The sequence below is a fragment of the Nothoprocta perdicaria genome, unplaced genomic scaffold (genome assembly GCF_003342845.1).
Source record: "Nothoprocta perdicaria isolate Ctin4 unplaced genomic scaffold, notPer1 scaffold_15, whole genome shotgun sequence".
Lineage (NCBI taxonomy): Eukaryota > Metazoa > Chordata > Aves > Tinamiformes > Tinamidae > Nothoprocta > Nothoprocta perdicaria.
Genome location: NW_020454649.1, coordinates 2080178 through 2101417, shown reverse-complemented (window position 1 = coordinate 2101417; position 21240 = coordinate 2080178).

The following is a 21240-nucleotide window of genomic DNA, read 5'->3' as shown; positions in this document are numbered from 1 at the left end:
ACTAGGAACTCACTTGCTTTTTTTCTCTCTTTATTTCTCTTAATTTTCCCTCAAAATTATTTCTGCCCAATATAGGCACTGATATCATCTGCCCTGAATCAGAAACAATCTACCTATACATTTCCAGTTTGCATCCACGTATTGACAAAGTAATAAACAATCATTTTTTTTAGAAATTTCTATTGGGATTAGTTCATTGCAAATGCATTTGATGACACACAACACACAGAACAGAACTCAGGCTGAATTTGTGTTCTTTACCCACAGGTTCACTCTGAGATTTAATGGTACATTAGTTGGTGGGTATATTCATATACCAGTGGCTTCTACATGATCCCACTTTGTTTCTTTGAGTCCTTACAACCCCTGTTGTGGTTTGATGTGGTGGGGGCAAATTTGGTAAGAGATTTGGTAAGATAGGAGAGGGCTCTCAACCTCAAGGTGTCTCCTTGGATGATGTTCTGACCCAAGGGGAGCAATGAGTTTCAGCCAGTTGACTGATCCAGAAGTTACAATGGAGTCTTCCCTCTCTCCTCTTCCCTCTTACTTCTTCCTTCCTCCTTTCTTTTTTTCTATATCCCACCTTAGCTCACTTTTATATATTTTTTTTTACATTTAGGTGGAGCTTGAGTGACCCTACTCATACTTACTTTCGTTATGCATTGCTTTTAGAAAGTCTCCCAAGTTAATCGAAAATCTAGAGAGCATGTCCAGTGAGGAGAGGTTGTATCTTGGAAGCAGGTAACTTCTAGGATGGGGTTGTGTATTGGTATTATAATGAGATTTTTTGAGGAGAAGTTTCAGCAAAGTTCCTTGGAAGGGACTGATCTGCCACTGTTGTTGGCACAGCACCAACACCAGCACCAGACATTTTATTGTACTAGGTGGCTTCTCAGCTGCGTGGTGTGATTGGGTTGTCACCTCTGCAGGGATTACAGCAGAGTTTGGCTGTGGTGTCTTCACTCTGCCTTCCATTCACTCATGAGCTGCAGGCACCATCAGGTTACGACCTCCTCAGCATCAATGAAGTTTGGCCGCGTTGTCTCAATTCTGCTCCATTCTTCRTTTACTCTCATTAGTGGGTGCTAGGAGGGTAGATTGTGTCACCAAGGGAATCGTGGAGAAGTGGATTCCGTACATGACAACAATTCTAGAAGTGATGACTGTCTCTTACCTCAAGCAAGCGTCTGTAATGCCATAACTTCTGTTAGGCCCTGTTTTTTCCTCTAATTTCCCCTTTCTTGAGCAATTCTGCAACAACCCCCTGGATATTCTTTCATGCATGTTCCAGAAATTCAGATAAATTTAAAAGCTGGATGAATCTCAAACTGTAATGCAAGATTTTGTGCCACTGTTTTTGTACATAATGAAGGATTCAGTGAGAGTTCCTTGTTGGAYTGTGAGCTGCTTATATAGTGCCATGGAGGCTTTACTGGCTCAGCTGGATAAATGTGAAATAGGGCTGCCCCACCACAAATCCATTTGAGCCCTCCAGATTAAGTAGACTGATCCATTCTTCAGTTTCAGTAAAGCTGCTAATTCCAAAATCACCCACCATCAATGCACCTTAACAGACCCAAACCATTTTGGGTATCTTTGTTGTGAAGACTTTTCTTTTTTTTCCAGTGCAGTGAGACTTTCTAATTTTATTATCAAGGAACAGCTATTATTCTGTGCTTGAAGCTGTAGTGTTACTGTTTTAAATACTATTACTAACTGTTTTATTATTATTTCAAATTTTTTTTGCCCATCATTTCTTTAGTCATAAATTAGACTTGGCCAAGTTTTTATCTGATGAAAATTCAAATAGGGCTTCAAGTGGAAAAATAGATGGTTCAGCAAATGCCAGATTTGTGGAGACCCCATAGAAGTAGATTTTGTAGCTAATTACCTCAGTTCTTTTCCATGAAGCTGCTTAGTCCTGGGAAGTTCTAAGGGGTAAAGGAGACCTGGAAACAGAGTGAGATGGAAGTTAATGCACAAGTACTTGAATTCTATGATAAAAAGTATAGAGGGAATGCAGGTCCCTCTACAAGGCACTAGACTATTTCATAATTTCTTTTAAAAAACTCCAGCTGGGATTTGTTCAAACACATGTGGATGCAAGCTCCCCTTGAGGAGCTCCTCAAGAGCTTACTTCCAAGAGCAGGATGCTCCTCAAGAGGAGCTTACATCCAAGAGTAGGAGGCAAGACATCTACTGCTTGAAAATGTATTGGGTGGCAGACTACTTGACAGTCCCCCCCTTGTATTAAGGGGAAAGACAGATTGCATAAAATTCTGAAAAATTTCTAGAGAGATCTTCAGCATTTTATGTACTATTTGAATTCTCATCTATCTGCATCTGGGACTTCAGAGTATGGCTATCAGGTACATTAAATATTGGCCCAGTGAATTTCTTGACTTTGCAATATTTTAGGCACTAGATCAGCAGCCATCAGAATCTATGGAAAGGTTATCATTGACTTGATAGCATTTTAATCAAGCTCTGAGTGCTTGGCAAAGTGGAACAAAATAGAACCAGACTGTTCTTTCTTCTAATGTGACATTTTGGTACCAAGAGAGAAAAAAATCACAAAAATCAGGGACAGATGACATTTTAGGCTAAAGAGATGAAGTGCGAAAGATGGACAAACCAAAAATAATCCCAAATACTTTCCAGCCTGGAAAAACATTGTGACATGTGGCATTCTGTTGAGGAATATACATTCTTAATGGCTTGGAAAATGTCATCAGAAATTACTATTTTGAGTTTAGCAAACCCCATCACCTAAAGAGGATTATGAGATTACAATTTTAAGACAAGAGGAAGAATGGGTTAAGTCTCAGMCAGTTGTTGTTCTTATTAGTATCATTGTCTCAAGAAGAGATTAAAGTTGTGCCATTTTTTGTTTCCATTAATCCCTTATTCCGAGAAGGAAATGTCCTTTTGGCGTTACCAGGTTCCTCTTGCAGGAGTTCTCTTGGCCATGCCCCTGACCTCCTGTTTCTTTGTGCTCTCACTCATCATGTTGATTGCTATCTGATGAGCCACAGACAGGTCCTGTGAGCAGGACTATGAGCAGGAAGGTGGGTTTCATCCCAGACCACTCAAATGTCACACTTGAGTGAGTGGCAATGAGGAATTCGGAGCAATTGAGATGTAGGCTTCTGCCTACACCAAAACTGCCATGCATAGCAAAAGGCGTGAAAGGAAAACCTGCTGCAGATGTGGTCATCCAGCAGCTCCTTCTAATGGACTTGTCTGGCAACAAAAGTTGCAGGCACATTCCGAATGCACCTCCCTCCATGCTGATCCATTCTCAGGAACAAGGGGGAGAGCCTCCTTTGCTCCAGCATTCACTCCACTCCTTATAGACTCTAATCTTAAAGGCTATGTTGACTGCTGTGCCTGCCTGCAGTGGAGTGGGACAGAAAGTCCTAACTGGAAAAAAAAGTGTATTCAGAACAGCCTATTGAAAGCAGGTTTTCATGCAAAAGAATCATTTGTGTGCTACTATTTCACAAGTTGCTGAGACAAAAACTAGGGAGGTAATTCAAATAAGAAGGTAGATGACATCCTTAGGGAAATAAAGTATTTAAAGGAATGGAATAGGATGAAGAGGTTTTACAAATTCCTTTAGAAGAAGAATACTTAACTCACAAATCAATCAAAATTTACTGCATCCAGGCTTGAGGCCATACTTCAGGGAAACGTCTAACCCATAAGAAAAAAAGAACAGGGATTTGCTTTATGTATTGGAGATAAGGCTTCAGTTTTCTATGTGAAGAATTATCTAGTTTTATTTTTCCAGAAGAATTTGAGCTGTGTGGTCTGAAATGTGAAATGGGGGAGATTTCTACCTTTCATTTGGGGAAATCAAAAGGAGGAGAAAGATACTCACGTTTGCTTGAGGTGTATTTAAAGGGTTGCAGGCACAGGCTGTAACCCTTCATGTTTCTCCAATACTGAGCTTCTGAGGGCTTTTTTAGTCCCAGTAGTGACTTAAAACTATTCTCAGCTTTTATTTACAACTAGCTAAAAAATCCAGGGTGGCTAGTGCAGGGAACACCACACAGGCCAGAACTAACTGTATTATTATTGTTGTTGTTGTTGTTGTTGTTGTTGTTGTTGTTGTTGTTGTTGTTGTTGTTGTTGTTGTTGTTGTTGTTGTTGTTGTTGTTGTTATTATTATTATTTTGCCTTGGGCGTAGGGGGTCTTAGTTATTCCCCACTTCTCTGCATTATTGCTCAAGGCCAAAAGGTAAATTGTTTAGTTGTGTTCTTAACCAAGTGAGGGTGGAGAACTGGAGGAGAGAAAGAAACTAAGTCAGAAAACAGGAGAACAAAGTAAAAAAACTATATGGTGTTTCATGCACTACAGCTAGTCCTGACAGAACACAAAGGCAAAAGCCAATGCATTATTCATGAATATCAGTACACACACAAGAGAATTAAATACATGCAAGCACATCTTTACAGTGTCTTCCCTCCAGGAAGAGAGAAGAAATAAACATGAAGGGAGGAAAAAGCCCACGAATGTGTTATTGACATCAACAGACATTAGAAGAGTCATCTCTTGGGTTAGATCCCTTTTGGGCATAAGGAGGTTCTCTAAACACCATGATTTTGTTTGTAAAGGCCATGTAGAACCAAGAGTGGCAGCAGCAGTGACAGCAGATGTTTTGTCGTGTTTGTAAGGGTGACTAGAGCAATGTCATAAGACAGAAAATACTTGGCTATCCCCAGTCTATAGCAATGTGCAAATCGCACTCACTTGAGGCAATCACTGTTACTAATTCATTTCCAGAGTTCTTTGGGTGGTAATTATACTCCTCATGTATATTAATCTCCTGTTGGAATAGAAATTCTACCTGGTGCATTTCTGTGACATGTTCATTCTGAAAAAAGCCTTCTCTACCACATGCTTCTTTGTGCTTAGATTGTGTAGCAAACTCCTGTTACACTTGARCTGAAGTTCATTTTCATCTCTACCAGAAATCAGATGCAAGTTGCCTGAGTTATACAAGAAAAGTATGAAGAAATCAGTACTAGCTCCCAAATCTTCTGAGAAATCTTTCTTTCTGCTGTGATACAAATAATATGTTATGATAGCTGTCTCTGAGATGCGAGTGTAAGCAAATGAAAATCACTTTTGTCAGCTTTATATTCACACAGCATTGTTGTGGGTTTACACTGCCTATATACTAAAGAGAAAATGAATGCTAGAGTTCAGGACCAAGCTTTTATTTAGCAAATAATAATTTAAAAACATGTCATAAATTATTTCAAATGAGCAGGACAGTGATCTTTTCATTAAGGATTTCAAAAAAAAAATTCAATATCCTTTGTGTTTCCTAATACCCATGTAAGCTACTAGGAGCTGCTTTACTCTTTCTATTCATTGCAAAAATCTGGAGCTGATTTCAAGTGATTTTCCCAGCTTGACACAAGGTACTGACCCGTGATTCCTGAGGCTGATTTGGCAAAATGTTGTCATCTGCATTGATATAAGCTCTGAAAATATAGCGCTGATGAAACAAGGAAGCAATTCTAAGTGATGGGCAGAAATGCCAAAAGGTTGAATAGATTTTTGTTTCTCTTGTGACAGTGAGAGAGAAGCCAGAGACAAAATGGCAACATTGCAAGAACGACTGGACCTGAAGACACAGAGGATGGTAAAAGAGCTGAGGCATTAAATGAATACTTCACAAGCAAGAACTCTAAAAGATGTGCCAGCTGAAACTGGCTGTTGCATCTGCTCTCACGGCTGACTTCAGAGCTAGTGAGGCACAGATATTGAATATGTTCAGAGAAGTTGAAATCAACAAATCATCCATGCTGTGCACAACCTTGGGGCTTTAAAAGGAGATTGGAATAGTACATTGCACAGGTAGGTTCTTCACTCAGCAGTTCTAAATGCCAGATCACAAATAATAAAGGAAGAGATGAATGCTATAGGCTGAATGTCATAAAATCTTAATTACAACCTTGTAGCTACAGGAGGTTCCCATTGAGTTGCATCTGATGTATTTTCTATTAACACATTGTTAATCTATGATCTATAACTGTGTGCCTATGCATGTATGTCTGTATTCATGCACATTTTCAGTCTTCAATGAATCCTTCAGCAACAGAAACCATCGTAGGTGTTTCTAATGAACTTTGTAACACATACTGTAGGACACATATTTGGTCAGCTGCATCATTATTAGTTTGCAGATGGAGAAATTGAATTAAACATTGGGCAGAGACTTCTTCTCTTGCAGTAATTTCTTCCTTTTTTTTAGTTTTGTTTTCTGTGGTAGGAAGGGTAGAGGGAAGGAAATCAAGGAATCAGTCTGAGAGGTCTGTGTGCTGCCTTCTTGCAACAAAGGACATAGTCGTAGCAATAGATTTTGTCATCTGTGTGTGGCACCTTATTTGTATACATTTTTTCCCCAAGAAAACATCCTATCTGTTTCTCCTACTCCTTAGCAGCTCTTGTTGAACAGAAACAAGCAGGTGACCAGATCCCCAACTCTGTAAGAAGATTGAGAACAAGCTGTAGTTGGCCATGGTGGAAATCCATTTTTTGTTCTATTTTCCATTTTATTTTATTGTCAGTATGCAATAATAAAACAAACCATAATTCATTCAAATGTCCAAGGTACAGTATTATGACAGCTCAAGGACTTATATTTTAATAAATCTTGAAAGATCACTTCCTTTGTTAAGAAGAGTGCAAATAAATATGTAGCCATATAACTAGCATATGCTGAGATATAAATATAATGGGAATTAGCATCTTGAGTAGTATGAAGGTTGGTATCACAAAGCACAGCTTTAAATAGCAGAGATTTACTTTCACTCTTAGTGACCAAAACACAGCTAATCAGAAATGTTATTTTTTCTCATGTAGGTCTTAATCCCGCAGTCCTTATTTATATCAGTGGAATCACTGCTGTTAATAAAAGCTGCAAGATAAGGTCAGTAATGATTTGTGCTTTGGGTTCAGGCTCATATAGCTGAGGGAAGGATGATTTATTTTGATTTTCTTTTTGTATATCAAAATGAGCAGTTTTCACAGAGCAAACTGACTACATAAGTCATCACTAAACTTCATTTGGATATGGAGTTATATCTGTTCCTTATGTAACTTCCATTGGGCAGTTCCTTCTAGGACTAATGGTAAGGTACAAGACCGAATCTGCTAGAAAGAACTAGAGATTTCACACAAAAATGTGAATTAAGCATATTTTGTTTAAAACACATTTCTTTTCACTTTAAACTCTCAGATTTTTAAAAACCTTTCAGTGAAATGACAGTGTTTGTTTTTCATCAGGAGATACACACATTTCCAAACTGAATGACAATTTCTACAGGAGATGTGTTTTCATTTCTTTTAAATAGCTGTCATTCTATTCCAAAAATATTTTAATCAATATATTTTCATGGCTCTAATAGTGGAAAAGTTGTGGGTGCTCTTTTGAAATTTTTAAAACTGTTTTCCTTAACATTGCACATKTATGAGGAAAAACTTGAACGTAAAGACTAAATATATACGTGTGTGTGTTTATGTATACAGTTACATTCAAATGATACTTTCCCACAGTATTCCCACAGATTGGACTAACTTGTCCTATCTTGATCTTCCTCACTGTTCTCTGGGGGGAAAAAGAATGGAAATGCAGGGTCAATCTGTTCTAATCTCCTCCTCACTTTTCAAAACACGTTCATTTTTAAATTTGAATATAAATTGAAGAGGGAAGGTAAGGGAGTCCTCCATGGACATTCACATGCCTGGACATTCACATTATTTGTTTAGACTTATTGACGTTACAGTAGACCTGTTGGAACAGGCATTAGATGGAAAAATAACAGAGAGAACAACCCTTCCTCCAAGTAATTTCTATGCAAAAATCACAGAAATAGAATATTTGTACAAGGTGAGAATTATTGCATTAGACTAATTCAGGGTTTTTTAAACTTTTACAATTATTGTAAATTTTTACCAATTTGTGTGGAAATCAGCCATCTTGACAGTTCAGAGATATAAGCCTTTGCTTTTTAGCAAAATTTGAGACCATTTTCTAACTACTTACCAAACATTAATAAGTATTAATAAAAAATAACATTTCAAATGTGAATGAAAGCTCTCTATGCCATATTTCTCCACTCCCCACCAGCTTACTTCACTGACAGTTCAGCATGTTTTTTTTTTTTTTTTAATTCAGTGGAATAATTCTTTGGACCTCATAATTTCTCTTTATCTCTTCAATTTAATGAGTTTTGAACAGAACCAATTGATCTTGTGTGGGCTAGAGCAGCCCAGCGTCATCTTCTAAAGCTATTGCCCTCAACTGGAATGCCTGAAATGGAACCGCTGTTGAATGTGTGAAATACAGCAATATTTAGCAATCAAAACCCATCACACAGAACAGGGCAGAATGTGGCTTCATCCAGAAAGAATTATGCTATCCTTAATCTGATTTGCTCTCTGGATTTAAAAAAAAAAAATCACATTTAGAAAGTAACTCTATCCATTTATAATTTTTCCAAAGAAGAGCAGACCGTATGAAGCTCTCCTCTTTCATTTGGCTGAAGGCTCAGCTGCTGAATCCTGTAAATCTGTGAAATTCCAGCTGCTTAGTCCTTTACCGCCCACTTCCTAGGAAAGGATTTCATACAATATAGGATTTAGCTCATAAATTATCTTGAAAAGTGCTGAAGAAAAACAATAGTGTTTTCCTCTATCTCTATAAAGCACATGGGCATATGAAGAGTGATTAAATGTTTTACCTATATATTCTGGGGTGGATCATATTTTAGGGGTGTTATTGGCATGATAAGCATAGGATCATCTGCATTCTTTGTAAGAAATAATGTCACAATGAAGGTGTTCATTTGTCAGGCCAAACTGGTGATAAACCCATTTCACATTATCTTGCTATCGTTGCTTATTGGAAATGTGGCCATCTCTATAGGTCTCAGCAGTGACTGCAGTATTGAACAAGCATAATTGAGAGATAGTCCATGCCCACAATGGATAATTTAGTAAGATTTAGAAAAGGAAATGACTTTGGCTCCCAGAGAATCTTAGATCCACAGTCATTGTTAGCATTGGTGCAAAGCAGGTTGTGCATAAAAATTTTTAAACAAAAATATTAGACTTTTGTTGGTTTCTAATTTAAATGCCTATGAAGAAACTGATGACTTGTTAGTGTACGAGCATGAGTTTCTAAATAAAATAAAGTGATAATATGAAGGAAGGTTTAAAAATTGCTAATGAGTTCCCCAAATATCTTTTTTTTTTTTTTTTTTTTTTTTTTTTTTTTTTTTTTTTTTTTTTTTTTTTTTTTTTTTTTTTTTTTTTTTTTTTTTTTTTTTTGAGCCTTAGCCCAGCTTCGTGATTCTGGAAAACTAGAAACAATTGCTATATAATTGTATATCACACTTGGTTCTGTCTCAGAACTCAACCAGAACTAGTTGCTTGGCCATAGTTTTAGCCAGGCTTCAGGAATACATGATGCCCATCCTTATGCTCAGAAAATAGTTGAATGTTTATTTTGGAAAGACTGAATGAAGAGGGAAGGATTACAGGTGTATGGAAATGACAAAAAAAAGCAGTGACTTAAAAAAATGGTGTGGGGAAATTGCGAGAGTCTTAGAAATCTGGACATATAGCTTTGTCAGCTATGGATCAACAGAATAAGAGCACAAGCACATAGGAGGCAGGTAAAAGCTTACAGAAAGATTTTCRTATTCCTTATGTTGGTATATATGTGCATCTTCATATATGGTGAATTGCATACAATGACCCTAACATTCTTTTTGTAAAAACAAGCATATATGTTTCTTTTTCACTGGTAAGTTTAATACAAAAATACRAAAGTGACATTTCCTGAGTTGCACTTGAAGTGTATTCGTGGGACAGTCATCAGGGCTCCTTGATTTAGCTGAGAACTGGTATGGGGGATCTCATTCTGCCTGCAGCACATGCTCTAAATGGATAATATGGAGTAATTGAGGACATATGTATATTCTAATTATCTGCTATGTATCAAGTAGGTCTCATCAAAGGAACSTTTTCTTAACCATATTGCAGCTGCACCGGATGTACTGAGCACCAAAAAGCACCAAACTAAGGAGAAAAATCTAGTACAGAGTATAGTGCATGATGCAGAAGTAGAAAACACAAACAGATGAATAAGCTCGTTTTTCATACATGAGTTCATGTGAAGACTTATTATTGTTGGTGTGTCTTCTTCTCACTTTAGACTTGATTAGAAAAACAAACAAACAAAAAAAGACAAAAGTGTAAAAGCTAAGATTATAATGTGTTTCCCAAAGACTATATTATGTCTGCTTGATATATTACATCAGTTGTGTAGATGGATTTGCATATCAAATCCTTACTGTCACCTCAAGATGAGATCTCTAGCTGATGGAGGGTTTACTTAAAGTAGTAATTAGTGATAAAAAAAAAAAAAAGCAGTGGAGATTTTTCCTCTTACTGCTCCTCTTCCCAGCAATAATTTCAAGATCTGTAATCTCATTTGTTCTTAGGGTTTCAATAAAGTGCACTTTTAGTGAATGACTCTGTCTATCTTTATGATTTATCAGGAAGAAGGGTTATGGCTTTATTTTGYGCAGAATGGGCACTCACAAATAGCTGAAGGAGCCACGGCATCATGGTAGCAGAGGAAGAAGGACTTCCAAGGATGTACAACAGCTAGGGGGAGGCTGTTGTCCGTTAGGCCAGTGACACAAAACAAGGTCTTGGATCATGAACAGTTATGTCTCTGATCTTGAGAGTTACATAGAAGCATAAATCACTTGCAAGTAAAGTGTTGTAGCAGATAAAGATATTACTGTCTGGTCTCAGGGTATGCTGAGAGACACCCTGTCTGTTTTGGAGCTCTTCTCATTTCACTACATAGAAAAATCAAAAGATTAAGTTCAACAGAGTAACCTAACTGGGTGCTTTTGTACTGAAGGGAATGAGGAGTGCTCACRCTACGTCATTGGTGAGCCTTGGAAGTGGAAGCCAAAGCTGAGAGTAGCAGTATTTGTAGGAGCATTTGCTAGAGTTAATTCTGGAAGAGTCTGCATTTTCTTTCTAGGACCTTTCTGAGAATAAAGAGAAATTATACAACTCTTCAGATACAATATTACTTTAATTTAAAGCTAGAATAGTCTAGCAGAAAAAAATAACAATAAAATGATTCCTTAGACCCAGGTTAAGAAGTTGATCTGAGCTTTTAGAACGTGTGAGGGAGTTTGCTTTGCTTCAGCTTAAGCACTAAATTAAAAAAACATCTTTTGGCAGTAGGCCATAGGAAAGAAGCAAAATGCTAACTAATCATATTTAATGTTAAAATCAATGGTATAGTGTTATGAAAGCCTGGAGGAATAGAAATGTGTTTTCTCAGTACACATAGTAATAGACTTCGGGGTCAAAAAATGATATATTACTATAATATCTGCTGCCTTTTAAAATGACATTTGTAATAAATGGCATATATGCCTCTTATAATTCCTTTATTAGTAGCACAAATTTCACCATCTGTGATTATCATCGTAGATGGCAGATGAAAAATTCCCCTCTGCCAATGAATGTATCAGTTGAGTTACACCAGGGAGGCACATGGCCCATCACGCATATAAAGAGCTGAGCCACAGTGGTTTATTTAGTGTCATACTGTAGCAATATTCTAAGCCTATTTTCTTGACAGGTAGCCTCTAACCTTCCTAGGCTTCTTTGAGCATAATATCAGATTTCACAGGTGAGGGAATACATCAAAATTAGGGAACCGAACCATTTGCTTTCTGCATGCATTTGGCATAGTCCTGAGAATCAACAGTGTATCTTATCTGACAATCAATTTCAGTCCCATCTTGAAGGAAATGTATGACTTAGCTTCAAGCTCTGTTGAATTCCCTGCCACGATCTCTACAGATATGTAAATGAACATTAGCTTCAGAATATGAGATTATGGAAATGTTTAAAGAACATTATGGCTTGAGGAAGGGGGAAAATAGCCTCTTGCCAGCAAGACATTTTCTCTTTGAAGGAAATAAAAGAGTGGTGTGGAGTTGAGGCTAAAATATAAATTAAATATGAAAAATTGGGAGAGACATAATTATTAAAGTGATTGGGATTAGCTAGGAGAAATTCAAGGCCCGCTTCAACAGAGAGGTTTCATGTCTGCATAAAGAAATATGTGAATTCATTGTCTGGCATTGACTTTCAGTGAAACTCTACAGAAGAAATTGTATTTTATGCATAACCTACTTCTACAAGCACAATTTCTGAAACAGGAAATCAAATRAATATAGGGGATTCACTACTCTATGAGCAAACGGTTTCCAGTGGCCAAAGGATGAAGGACATGTGACTGAGGTGTTCTTGCCCCACGGCTGTGGAGGCCCCTATCACTTGCCTAAGCATGGATATCTAGTGCCATTGCAGGTGCCCTAGAGACCTATCTTCCAGGTCCTATTCCGTGGGGATGGCGAATTCCTCTTAGCCCGGTGTCATATTTACCAGACCTATGTGGGTGACTCACATATCTTAGGGCATCTCAGTACTTTATAGACTGACACCCTGGCTAAGTGAAAATCAGATAACAAATTTCAAATTTGGGGAATATTGTTTCACTTCCAAAAACGTCAGTGCTTTCTACCAAAAAAAAAAAATTCAGACAATTTGCTATTGTTTTGTGATATACTGGTTATGATGTTCAGTGGATTCATAAACACAAGCCAGTGTTTTGTGGTCACAAACATATTACATTATTAAATGAAAATTGATTTTTTTTCTTGGTTTTATGCAATAAAAACAAGACAGCTTTTTCAGTCTGGAAAAAGCTGTCTGTTTGCATATGTACATATGTGTCAATTTTAAAGTTATTCTTCCTTCACCTAGATATATTTTCAAAATCACAGATTTTCACCTTCACATTTTTCTTAGTACACAAAAGTAATCAAAAGAATAAATAAAAGCCCAAGTAGGAAAAGCTTGARAGGACTTTATTCAATAATTTGAAATCAGTGTTTCCGTGTTCAGGTTCAAAATGATATTGATAAATAGTTAGAAAGTCAATTTTAAAAATAGAATACAACAGACAGGATTAGTGTTCCAGCTTATATATAAATTCTTAGAGATTTTTCTAAGGAGTCTAAATTTATGTTTATACTTTTATAAATGCAGTCCAGTGCTGGATCTGCAACTCTGTACAAAGACATCTATGTATTTTAGTACAGATGATTCTAACATGACTTTGTGGAAGTAAAGAGAATTATTTTCTTATTCCCCATTGGAATYCCATCTGGCACTACTAATTGACCAATTATCTTTAACACTTATTGAATGAAATGATAAAAGAAACTGTGCCTAAGTTTTTATTATTATCATWTTGAAAAAGAAAATGTTGAGCAATTGTTTTTGGCTGTAGAAATAAACTATTTTCTGGAGAAGTTACAATTACTCACTTTTCTGACTGAAAGGTAATATCTTTCAAAGAAAATTTTAAATTCTAGTGGGCCCTCTGACTTGGCTTCTTCCTTTGACTCTGATCTTGCTTTAATTACTTTGCCACCCTTCCTTGCCCACTAATCCTTGCCCCATCCCCCAGAGGGACCTGGACAGGCTGGAGAGTTGGGCAGAGAGGAACCTCATGAGGTTCAATAAGGACAAGTGCAGGGTCCTGCACCTGGGGAGGAATAACCCCAGGCATCAGTACAGATTAGGGGTCGACCTGCTGGAAAGCACCTCCACGGAGAGGGACCTGGGAGTCCTGGTTGACACTAAGTTAACCATGAGTGAGCAGTGTGCCCTCGTGGCCAAGAAGGCCAATGGSATCCTGGCCTGCATCAGGAGGAGTGTTGCCAGCAGGTCAAGGGAGGTGATTCTGCCCCTCTMCTCAGCTSTGGTGAGGCCGCACCTGGAGCACTGTGTTCRGTTCTGGGCTCCTCARTATAGGAGGGACGTGGAGCTTCTGGAGAGGGTCCAGAGAAGGGCAACCAGGATGATTAAGGGAATGGAACATCTCTCGTATGAAGAGAGGCTGAGTGAGCTGGGCCTGTTTTCTCTGGAGAAGAGACGGCTCAGAGGGGATATGATTAATMTGTATAAGTTCAGGAAGGGAGAATGCAGGGAGGAAGGGGACAAGCTGTTCTCACTGGTGGCCAGCGATAGGACGAGGGGTAATGGCCACAAGCTGAAGCATAAGAAGTTCCGTCTCCAGGTGAGGAGCAACTTCTTTACTGTTAGGGTGACAGAGCAGTGGAACAGGCTGCCCAGGGRGGTTGTGGAGTCTCCTHCTCTGGAGGTCTTCAAAACCCGCCTGGATGCCACCCTGTGCCACATGCTSTAGGTGTGCCTGCTTGAGCAGGAAGGTTGGACTAGATGATCTCTAGAGGTCCCTTCCAACCTTAAATATTCTGTGAATCTGTGATTTTGTGAATCTGTAATGAACCCGTCCTTTGTGGTTCAAATGTCATGCAGCAATGGCATACATATGCTCTCAAAACCTTGATTCACTGAGCCAGTACATTTTCTAAATTCAGCCTTTCTCCTTTTAAATATTATGGTGCATTCAAGAAGTGAACCTACAGAAATATTACCTCTCAACTTTTTATGACCGTTAGCATACATTTTCTTGATTGTTCTACATAAGTTATATCCAACTGTTACAGTATTTAAATCCTGTGCTATGTCCTCGTAAGTCTCCATAAAGGCCATTAAGTGTCATACTTCTAGTTGTATACTAAGACTGAAAAGGACTCTAATGCTAAATTATTCATATCTTTGCATTTGAAATAGACACATGAAAAGAACATAGTTACCTCGGAGCAAACATTGTGAACAGTGTATTATAGAATGCTATTTGATCAACTTGAAAACAATGTAAGAAAATATTTGCCTTTAACTTGAAAATAAGTATCCAGTTTATAAATTCTTCATAAGCAGATGTTTTTAGGATGTTCTGTTTTCTGGTTTTGGGGTATTTCAGGAGTTTTGCTTTGTTTTGTTTTGTTTTCTATTTTATGGGACTGGATGTTGATGATTAAAAAGAAAAAATAAATAAAGTGTTTTTTTCCTCCATCTTTCAGTTAATCCCTGATTCAGGGACAAAAGTAGAGAAAAACCTGCTGTTTAGCATCCCTCATGAGTGACAGCAGCCTTTAAAACTGAGTTTGTGTCAGCCTAGGTAGAAGTCARACACCTTAATCAAAGCACCTCCTTTACTTCTGGTGGGATCGAGTCAATAGCAGAATGGGCACTCCGTCAAGCACTTTGCTCACCAGAAATGTACCCTTTAGTCCAGATGTTCAATCTTTTTGTTTAAATATCTTTCTAGCGTCAGCTGTACAGTGCTTATCGGTTGATGATCTCAAAAGAGAAGGCAGAACTAAATTATTTTGTTTTTCCAAGTAAGGATGTGAATACTTGGTATGAGTAGGGTAGATCATYTTGCATTTTGTCTGCTTTGCTGTGGATAAAAAAAGAATTTAAATTTTCTTATTTATTCTGCAGAACTTTGCTTGCATAGGGCACAAAGAGCATACTCAAATGTATTGCAGAGTTCAGCCTACAAAGAAAATTCAAAGGTAGTGTAAATGGCTGATAGGCATGGAAACAGAGTGAAAGTGGTAAAATTCTACTCTCTCTTTCCCTGTGTATTGCATGTGTTGTTTTTCTAACTCAGCTGCAACAACAGGCTATCAAATCTGGTCAGAACAGCAAGAGTCAGAAGCTTCAAATATAAATATTGTGTTTTCTTATTTTTAGTATACAGCTCATCCCATTTCTATATAACTAAAAGGTATTTTTGATCCAAAGGTTATCTTTACATCAAAAAAAGAAGAATCCAAATGTAAAAGGARGATTCCAAAATCTTAATCTACCTGTGAATTTCTGCATATATCATAGACCTAGCCAAGACCTTTAGGCTGTAAATTTTTATTTAACCTGGAGGCCTGCAATTTTGCTACTTGAGTCCACCTCTTCTTCAGGGCTTGATCAAATTATGTCTTTATGTTATTAGGCTGAGATTTTTAACTTTACATTAAATCATAAACACCTGAAAAGGGGGAGGTGTAAATTTATGAGAGAAGTGCTAAGAGCCCCTCATCTACAGTGACAAAATTGCCACCACCATAATCTCTATTAAGTGCTGCAAAATTACAGTGTAACAGCTCTGAAATTACATGTGACATCTGCATGAATACCAAAGCGATTCATTATGTTCAGCCCTATTACAAAAAGCACTTACTGAATTTGTGCTGATTACAACTCTCACAAATTAACAGTTACCCAAGCGAACTTACTTCCCAGTGTACATATATTATTTAAAGATCACAGTTCAGTCAAATTGAGGTAACAGTGCAAATAATGCTACACTTAGCATGGAGTGCCATATCTGTGTTAAAGTACTCATTTTTTCAAAGTTCTTGATTTTTAGAAAACTCACTTTTCCTTTTTTTTTTTTTTTTTCCTTTTTTTCCTTTTTGGGAAAGTGCGCCATGTCGTTTTTCCATCCACCCTCTCAAGAAATGAAGCCTAAAGAGGGAAAAACTAAGAAAGAATATGATAAATGTCCACATTATGCAGAATTTGCCTTTTTGAAATCCCATTCCCCATTGTGCAAGCCGGAATTTTATAGAGATATAAATCACAAAGAAATAAGAAGCCAGTAATGAGATAGAAGTATATTTGAAATATGGATGCAAATCCTCACCACCTGCTGAGCAAAAATAGTCTTCAGAGACTGTCCTGAAAACTGAACTGTCATTAACATCTTGTAAGCACTAAATTTGCAGCAGAAGAATGGTGGAATTATGTGTCTGTGAAATGTCAAAGGCCTCTTTGATTTATCTCTAAGCAGAATGTTTCAGCTACATCTACATAAATATTTTAAGAGGAATTTAATTTTCATTTTAGTCACACAATAAATCGTTTTATTGCACAACATCATCTTGTCCTAAATAAGTTACCCTTTGCRTATGAGCATTAAGAGAATTGTGTTCATTCTTCTTTTTGGTTTGAAGAATACTATTTGAATATAAAATGTATCAGTGCATTTATTTAGATGAAAACCTTGCCACAGGCTGTTTAATTTTGCCTAGACCGTCTGTTCATTTAGGCAGAACTTAGCCAATGACCATCGATTTAGCGCTACAACTCTCAAGAGTACACCATAACAGAACACCTGAAAAAACAAAACAAAACACCACCACCAAAAGTCCATCCAAAAMGTGTGAGTAGATATATTGCCAGATGTGCATACACCGGCAAGGAAAAATTGTCAGAGGCTTACTGCTTATTTTCTTTTCTGTGCATTTTATAAACAGCAGTAGGAATGCAGGCAGTCTCTGCTGGATTGAATCATACTTACTGTGCATTTCAGATGTTTTTTTGCTCTTGCAGTTTGATCATGTAGTGTTAAAATGGCAGAAATGTTTAGCCAGTACCTTATAATGTCTTCAGAGGACAATAAAAAGGGGAATAGATTATTTTTACTGCCTGAGAGTATGCTGAAAATAAGCTCCTAGTAGTAGAAGGGTATCCTGAGCAGGGCGGGCAGCATGGTGCAGAGTTACTTGCTGTTCCCAGTCTCTGCTTAGTGTGGAGCACRACCTACAGAACGAGGTCTTACTGGCAAGGCAGAGGAACAGAGGCAAGTATATGTAGCTCTTCTACTCTTCTTTCTGCAAGTTCTTTTCTTGCTTTATTGCCAAAAGAAAATTTTGATGGAGCTGTAAATCTGTAAATCTCTCTTCAAGCATTTGAGTTCTTTCTGCACAAATCAYACTGCCCTGCCTTCAAAATGATTACCATATCTGATTTATTTAATCTCAAAACTGCAGCATAGAACATTTACTCTCGCACTCAGACAGGAACAGTCACATGTGCAAATAGCAACTGGCAGTTGAAATTAGGTTATTAGGCAAGACATTTTCAAAGGCTTAAACAGAAGCTAAGTATCAAGCAGGTCTAATCACTGGGAGCTATCATTCCTTTCACTGGGCCTATCATTCCTTTCTGCTTTGGAAGGTTTTTTCATAAAACGGTCTGGTTCTATAAATTTTCAAAAGCAGGGGTAAGCACAAGTGTATGTGCTTACAAACCTTTGCTTTAATTTTTGAAAATCTGACTTTAAATTGCTATATAAAAAAGTTTTAGATTGCAGGCCAAATTGGCATAAGTTCAGACACATTATTAGTGCCATCCTCAAGACAGCACTCTTCTCTGTAGGGAATTAAGAGGACAGCAAACACTGAGGTTGTCTAACCAAAATCATTTAGCAAAGTTAAGCTGATGAAAAATGTTATATTAAAAAGCAAACTGTGTATTTTGCAAAAATAGCATGGGCATCTTTAAAATGATATACTACTTACTGCTACTGTACTAACCACAGCCTAGAAGTGTATGAGATAATCAGATAGACAATGATGGAAACATAGGTTCAAAGACAGCCTGTTAAAGGTTAGGCTCCGATATAACCAGGCACAGAAATGCAATCTTCTTCTCATTTCTGCTTTGAAATGTAATTTGTGGTCGTCTTTGTAATTATTCAGTCACTGACTTCTGTTTTACGTCTGTTGAATCTAGGATTTCTTCTCCTTTTTATTAACTACTTACAATCTTCCTCTTGTCTTTTCCATTTCTCTGATTGTCATGGCAGCTGACCACAAAAGGAACTTAGAGAGGCAGAACAGCAGTCTACAGGAGAAAATATGCATTTCTTGCAGGTTCTTCATGCAGCTTTTTAAAGGAAATGGCTTTAAGCTTCCAAGATCATCACATTAGCTTCTCTCTTAAGTGCGTCATGGAGAAGGTGGGAACACAGCAGATGATACACTGTTGTACTTCACACATCTTAGCAAGAAGTTAATTGACCTACTTCTAAAAAGTGACAGGCTCTGCTAGACTTTGTGCTTAATTAATAGAATCATTGAAAAACTGTCTGGATAGGATCTTTGGATGTCATTTAGTCCAGTCTCTAGCTTGAAGCAGGGCCATTACCAGCACTAGGTCAGGTCAGCCCTTGCATTTTCTAATTGCATCTCCTGTCTGCTCAGTCCTACACAATTATGTATTATGAGAGTTGTACAGCTTCCCCAAAGTCGCTTGGCACTCTTCATGTTTAGCAACAGGGCACCAGTTCACCACACATTTTTTTAGTTCTGATAAGACTTTCCTTATTCCTATTTTCTTTCCCAAGTCTTGTTTTCTCTCCAGACTTATGGCTCCATATGTAAAAACTCCACACTGTGGTATTTTCTTACYGCAGTGTATAATCTGAGTGACTGTGCATGTGCTGTACATTTTCCACTTGAATCCAATTTCAGTTCTTTAGATATTCTTACAATTATAACATAGCGGAAAAGTTCAGTTCAGTGGTCCTTATGTTCACTGTTCATTTTTATGCTTTAGCAAATTACAAAACCGATGGGAATACAGACTGATTTCAGATCAGGCAAAACCTCCTGTTATTTCTGTTTCCCTTCAGTCACTCATCAGACTACTCCACTCCCAGCCACTTAACATGTAATGACTCTTCCGATCTACTCAGTTACAGAATAAGTCTGAGCAGACTGATCATGAGAAAGCCAGAGAATTAAATCTCCACATCCTCAAGCCCAAAGAAGTGCTATAGAAATAAAACCATTCATTTAGCTGTGGACTTGTAATTGGGTAGCAGCAGATTGCATAGACTCAAGAGTCAGGTAGCTGAAATAGCACGAGAGAGACATGCCTTGCAGAAAACAGCATAGCATTTGGGAGTTTCATGAAATTTCATCATCCTGAAATTCTTTCATTTTGTTCACAGCTTAGTTAAGTGATCTACCTGAAATAGCTCATATGGTTAATTCAGACATCAGTCTCCTTTGTTGGATGGACATCAGCTAAACTCTTCAAAATGTTTATGTTTTAGACAAAAGTATCACCTCAGAGTTGGAAGAAAGTGAGTTTTGTTCTTTAATGCATCATTTGTATGTAGCCCTCTGTACCTTGGGATAGGTCCCATAYGACTGAATTCATAACTCTAATCCAAAACAGTCTATTAGCTCTTTAGCTAATCTTAATAAGAAATAAACATTGGGAAATTACGTATTTGGGAAATTGGGAAATTGCTGCCTCAGGCAAATTTCAGTGCCTTTTGTGGCAGTAGGAAACAATCTCGGGAGCGGACCCTGAATGTAACATGCCAGTGTCAGAGTGTCAGCCCCGTGCTCTGTGCACCCCCCCATTACGCAGTGACTGTCTGGAGTCTGCCTGCCACCCAGCTTCTGCCTCCCGGTCTTAAGCTACACACCCAAAGTCTCACTGCGTGACAGACTTTTCTCACCTCTCTCCTGGGTGAACGGATTGGGTTAGATTTATTCTCTGCCAATATCCTGCTTGGGCTCTGGGCTGGCAATTAAGTTATCAGTTGCTGGCAAGCAAATCCTGAAACTCTTTTGAAACAACTTTCCTTTTTCATAATATAATCCAATCTCCTTGCATCATCATGCTGCTTGAATGAGTGCCAGTCTGCCAGTCTGGTGCATGTACCAGTGATTATACCATCTGTATACGTAATACTATGACTCCAAGCAGTCATAACAGTTGGGTTGAACATGCAGAAGCTAACACAGTTGAGTGTACAGTAACGTTTGCCTCTTTTAACTTTTTTTTTTTCCCCCCAAGAAATACACATGAAATGACAGCCTAGTGTTTGGTGGTGKTGTTGTTGCTTGCTTGTTTGTTTTCTCTTAACTCTTTCAGGAAATCTTATTCCATTGAACCTCTAGAGCAGAGCTCAGTGATTACGATAACAATGGCCATTCAATGTAACAGCATAACTGACATCCACCAGGTTACAACAAAGTATGAACTGTCATGACTGAGAACAGGATTGGATTCTTTCTTTAGATGGCATGTTTTCAGCATAACATCTTCCTGAAAAATCTAATGGTGTCAGAAGCCTATTTATCTTAAAAAAAATAAGAACTATTTTATTCAGAAAACCCAGGCTGAAACGTAAAACATGAAAATCTGTGGCAGATCCGTTTGAGATTAATGGCACAATCAATGACAGTTTAAATCAGGGAGCTGTAGTCTGAACTTGCACAGCTCAGGTAAAGCAATGCTTTCCCCTGCCACCACCTGTCTTTCATTTTAGTGTGAGGTTTGGAACTGGAAATGATACTGTTCCTGGAGAGAACTGTAAGGCTAAATTAATACATTGTGGTAAAATATTTATCAAACTTTTGAAATTCTTTCTG